Here is a 6,000-nt window from a genome sequence, read left to right as displayed (position 1 = left end):
TCAGAAAGTACAAATATTCTAAACACTATGTGATATCCCATTGTGATCCAATAAATTTAAAAATACACATTAAAAGAGTGAGACTAATATAAATGATAGTCTTCATTTCCAATTTGAGTACCTAGCTACAGCTCATATCATTCTATCAATTCTATTATTCAGTTTTGTGACTTCAAAAGTGATTAAGATTTCTTATTCTGCTTAGGAAATTTGGGTGCTTCCCTGAGAAATAATGACTCAGTTAAGATCTGAAAGCAGAGTAGAAGAATGCCAAATGGAAGGGGCGAATTCATGCCAGGCAGATGTTAGACAATGTTCCTGTGTCAGAATGGAGTATGTAGGGAGTGATCAAGGACATAAGAGAGCCATTACTGTTGGAGCAGAGGAATCTGGGGGACGCTGGTGGAATGATCAGGTGTTAGATGTGAGTCAGTAAGGGGTAAGACTATGAGACATTCTCTAACCTCTGAATTAATTTTATTAGTTATGAAATCAAACTTCTTTCAAAAGATTTCATTGGCTGTAATATTTAGAATGGCTTGAGTTACAAAATATTCATTGGTATCGTGGAAAGAACTAGTGGTGATACAGCACAGTGGCTGGAAAATAAAGTACCAGATCATGACCAAAATCAGAAGTCAAAATGTGTCTCTCAGAATCAGTTAAATTTATGCTGCAGGAAAAAACAATATCAGAATCTCTGCAGCTTAACACAGCAGACGTAAAATTTTCATTTATGTTACAGAGCTATTACAGGTCAGCTGCATCTCGGTCCCTTGTCACCTTCACTTTGGGTCGTAGGTGATGGAGCTGCCTTTATCTGGAGTGCTGCTGGTAGTAGTCCTGGAAGGAGGAAATTGGCAGAGGGTATGTTGGCTCTTAAAGCTTCTGTTCTGCAATGACACATGTCATTTTCTCTCATATTTTATTGAGCAGGTCACAAAGTCAACACCGACATTAATGGGATGGGGAAGAATCAGGGAGAAGTACTGCAGGAAAGTGAATTGGAATAGACTAACAGTCTACCACATAGTAAGGATCTTAGTCTTTATGATGGAACCTATGGGGAACAAGTAAACAATCCCAAACAGAAATGCATTTTAAGGTAGTGCCTACACATAAAAGCATCAAAACTGAGTAAGGACTATACAGAGTCAGTATCTATTACTTAACAAACCACAACAAACCTATTATTCTGCTTTGTAGACTATGTACCTTAAGTGACATAATAGTTTCATATATAATTATGGGGTAGCAATTATGAATCAGGCATTCTCAGTGAACTGTCTGATTCACAATTGTCACCCCATTATTATAATTAACATTATCTAAGGATACATATATATCCTATATATCTCATCCCTTTAAACAAACAATGGAGGCTATATTTGCAGACTTTGTCTAGCTGGTGCCACCCTGCCTACTCTGTTGTTTTGGGCAAATGTAATGTAAACTGTACCTGTTTATCCTCTCACTTAAGTTTGTTCAGGCTACATCTCTTACTCGTCAGTGAAACTCTAGGTAGGCACTAGATGTTTCAGATTTCAAATTCCTCAAGCTTGAATTAAAACTTTTCTTAAGACTGCGAGGTGCCTGGGTGGCTCAGTTGGTTAAGCATACAACTTGATTTTGGCTCAGGTCATGATTCCATGGTTCATGAAACAGAGCCCCCCCCCCCCCCACCTTGGGCTCTGTGCTGACAGCCCAGAGCCTGCTTAGGATTCTCTCTCCCTCTCTCTCTGCCCCTCCCCAGCCCTCTCTTTTCTCTCTGTCTCCTTCTCTCTGAATAAATAAATATTAAAAAAACAAACACTTTTCTTAAGACTTTTTTTCTTTCATATCTCAAAATTCTTGAATTTCCATACATTTATATCAATGCATACATTTTATAGTAAAAAGTGTTAAGGATAAAACATTTCAGGGTGAGTCATTGCTCAAGGTCCCTGTGTACAGAGCTGCATAGTTTGTAAAGGTATTCACATTCTATCCATTATTTACTAATGGCATAATCAATGTGATTCAGCACCTAAGCAACTTTCAACACTTATTTTAAATATAAGTAAAAACTACTGTGAATATAATTACTGAGTCTAATGTAACTAGAATTTGTATTCACAATGACAACAGACATTAGTCATTATCTGCGAAAATCTCAGAGTTACCGTCTATCTACTCTTGTGTAGACAGACATTGATTCTGTTTTTGACAGGGTTCATGTAATGAGTCATTTATTGTATTTCAAACTTAACTGTACTGCCAGTGTAGGCAAGGAATGTGGTTGCACATGTTTACATCTGGGCCTACTGCTGAATCCAGAGCAGTGACATGCATATTAAAACAAAAACCACTCAAATTATTGAAAAGGGGAAGGATGTTTGATGCTCTTGCCATAACATAAGGAAGCCTATCAGCCAATGAGCGAGTTTATTAAATTGTGGTAATTCAATTAAAAACAAATTTTAAAATTCTATTATTTGTAGAATATTTTGGCTATGAGAAAACAAAAATGGAAGCTGCAACATTACAAATAGCAATAAATGATCAAAAAAGTTATTTTATGTGAATTTTAAAGTAAATTTTTTGTGTTTGTTTTTAGCCCAAATAGGAGGAATAATTTATCATCTATGTTTATCATTTAAATTTTCAAAAAGGGAGTTTGACTTTTCGTCAGATGTTGGGTGTAAATGGAGTGCTCTCATACAAGGTTGGGCACAGGTGAGTCTATGATTTGGTTAGACAGATTAATATGGGGGTAGCATCATGGTTGACCAAAGCAGTGGACACCAGGAGTCTACCTATGTGGGAGATCAGACTCTCATTTTAGTTCTTGGTTGGATCATTTTGTACTAAATTGTCCCAGTTCCTGGGAGGTAAGCACTAAATGCTTTGAGTTTCCCAAGTGATGGGAGTGTTATTCATGGAAGGTCTCTCTGACCATACCTGATAGACAGTTCATGCTAACAAGCTGACTCACAATGGACCCCTCAATAGTTATGCTAGGGAGATGATGTAGGGCAACAGCTGGCCTCACAAGACAGAATAACCTTAAGACTAGAGGATGGGTCTTAGGCCACAGGACATCTCTGGGGAAGGATGGGGTATTAGAGATTGAGTTTGACCATGTGGATAATGAATCAATATCCACTTGATGAAACCTCAATAAAAAACTCTCAAATTGAAGTTTCAGTGAGATTCTCGTGTTAGAAATGCTTCACACATATCGCCACACATCGATACATCGATACTTAGAAGAGTAAAGCATCCTTGAAGACAATGGAAGCTCCACATTTGGATACTTCCCAGAGTGCACCTTACACATCTCTTCCTTTGGCTCATTCTAATTTGTATTCTTTTACTATAATAAAACTGTAATCATTGGGTAAAACAGGACTTAAGCTCAAAGAAATTAGAAGTCTAATTACCGAAACTATGTTGCAAGACATGAGATTCAATGACAAGGCTTGGGTCACGTAGTTCGGATCTGACTGGTAATTTTATACTCTGAGGCCCACCTTCATTGCCCTTACCTCTGCTTGGTTGCTTGATTTCCGTATATTTTTTGGCCCATGCTATTTCAGATTTAGCTTTGCCTATGTAATGAAGTACGTTAATAAACCAACAGAGAGGATTCTCAGGGCAAAAATGGTGCAATATTTATATTTGTGGTTCAACAGTTAACAGAAAACTTAATTTTCTTATAAACTAGAAAGTCAGCTTATGTAATAGTCTACAGAATAGTTAAGAAAAAATATATTATGTTCTTCTGATGTCCTTTATATAAGCCAATGCTGGAAAACTATCACAAACACTTCATCAATACTAAATATAAATTAGGTTGTTATTACCCTGTAACTGGAAAGTTTTGTATGAAACCACATCTTTTTAATTATATGCATTTGAAGTCTATCTTTTAAGTATATAATATACATTTTTAAAAGTATATGCATATATTTTAAGTATATACATTGTGTACATTTGTATTAATAATATATAATTAAATTAATTTATATGCATTAAGTATATGCCTTTTAAGTATATGCATGTATTTTAACAACATGCATTTGAAATATAACTTGAGAAAATTTAAAGAGTAAATAGTAACATAATAATTAAATATGAAATATCATAGAAGTGTTTTCCAAGTTGATAATTTTATGAATAAAATGAAATATATTTGCTCTCATATATATATGTATATTTTCAATATATATACACATACAGATTCAGAGTTAAAGATGACTAAATTAGATATATCTTTAAGCATATGTGTATGGTATTATCATTTTATATTCTTTCATGAACTTTTCAATGTAAGGAGAAGTGTTTTCTCTGTGCTCTCTTCAAAATCTAATAAACGATCATTCTCATTGAAAACTAATACATATGTGGAGGTATAATTTATATGATACACAAAATATCAAAATCAGAAACATGTAAATCTTGTTTACAAGTATTGTTTTTAAGTAGGCATATAAAAATGTTGGCAAAGTGCTCCTAAGGAAACCGACCAAATGGATTACAAAGCAGACCATAGCGTACTCTAAACACATATTTCTGCAAAGCCAAAATCAAAAGTAGCAGTATTATTAGTATTTGAGATGAGGAAACATTCGAGTGTGTCCTGATGAATGCCAAGATTGAGCAGCTCACTGTCAAGGTACGTTTAGGTTTACTGGAGTAGAGGTACTGTAGCAAAATAACGGACTGTGTACGTAAAGACAATAGATTTAATTGAAGTATGCCAGCTGTGTGGCAGGTAATACAGTTCACGTATTAGTATATTCAGTTTCTTCAGAAGAGGCAACATTGTCCCTGAATGTGAAATAAAAATAGCTAATATGGCTTTTTAACCCCTGATCTTACTTCAAATGATTTTTAAATAGCTTGGGGAATGGCTCCACATACATATCTATATGAAAAATATGCTGAACATATAAAAAATAAGGATGCAACTGTAGAAGAATTATCATCTTATACACTGTTTACACAGAGTAAAAAATAGGTAAGAGTATAAAACTGTTTAAACTGCATTTTCACGAGTAATTTATATTCATCAGCTTCAGGTATTTAAACAGTAAAAGAACTAATGAAGCACTGGTGACTGAATACCTATTGCTATGTTCCTTATTATTTTTCTTCTTAAGCCTTAATGAGCTGTAATTCCAGTTGCTAGTATTTTGTATCAAACATGCTTTATTATAACAAAGAGTAGTGACAAGGAGCTCTATCTCACTTCATGAACACCAAACTTACTGCAGATATGTAAATGAGAAGCTACAAAGCTAGAGAAAAGCCTGGAGATATTAACATCTGTGTGAACGAAGCAGCCATTTCACAACCCAGTGGACCTTAAACACAGCAGACATTGAAATCTGTTCAGTACATGGGGTGGATATTTAAATATGTTCAATTACTGCTTGTCTCCCAGCTGCTGTCTGAACATGGCTTCAGTAATATTAGGGAGTCTACTTTGACATCACTGGCATATAAACATCATGGCCTTGATTAATAGTTACTACTAGACTAAGTGGCCATATTAAAACCTCAAGTACGAATTTGAATTGAATATGCTCAAAGCCTGTTCCTTGGAGTGAAGACGTTGGAATCCACTTACTAAGAAGAAAGGAAAGATGAGAAGAATGACTTCTGACAACTTTGCTTATTTTTTTGTGTCACTTTGAGAATGGATATTCCATAAGTTTGATTTATGCATGAATGTGTTTCAACAAAAACTTAAGTCAATGAATGGTTTAATATTTTTTCAAGAAAAAAATTGCATCGATGAATGTTACTTGGAAAATCAAGAACATTTCTGAGTAGAAACGTCAGTCATAAGAAGGAAATGAGCACTTTGAAAAACCATGTTTGCTTCTCTTCAAAGACCATTTTTAAAACATTTCTTTAATGTTTCTTTAAAAATAAATAAAATCTTCAGGAAACTTGTGATTATTTTTTAAAGTGTGTGAGGTTAGTACGTCAGGAATTTTTTTGAGGGAGGAG

General features: G+C 34.6%; 1 long non-coding RNA gene across 1 annotated transcript in view; it reads right to left on the bottom strand.

The window, feature by feature from the left end:
• Nucleotides 1-479: 479 nt before the first annotated feature.
• The window catches only part of LOC122236545, a 29,370-nt gene continuing 23,849 nt past the window's right edge, over nucleotides 480-6,000 (bottom strand). Inside the window, exon 3 of the long non-coding RNA XR_006214586.1 lies at nucleotides 480-843. This is a non-coding gene — a long non-coding RNA (uncharacterized LOC122236545). The remainder of the gene's footprint in view (nucleotides 844-6,000) is intronic.

The sequence above is a fragment of the Panthera tigris genome, chromosome A1, assembly GCF_018350195.1.
Source record: "Panthera tigris isolate Pti1 chromosome A1, P.tigris_Pti1_mat1.1, whole genome shotgun sequence".
NCBI lineage: Eukaryota > Metazoa > Chordata > Mammalia > Carnivora > Felidae > Panthera > Panthera tigris.
The sequence above is the reverse complement of the archived record's forward strand: the minus strand, read 5'-3'. Positions and strand labels throughout refer to the sequence as shown.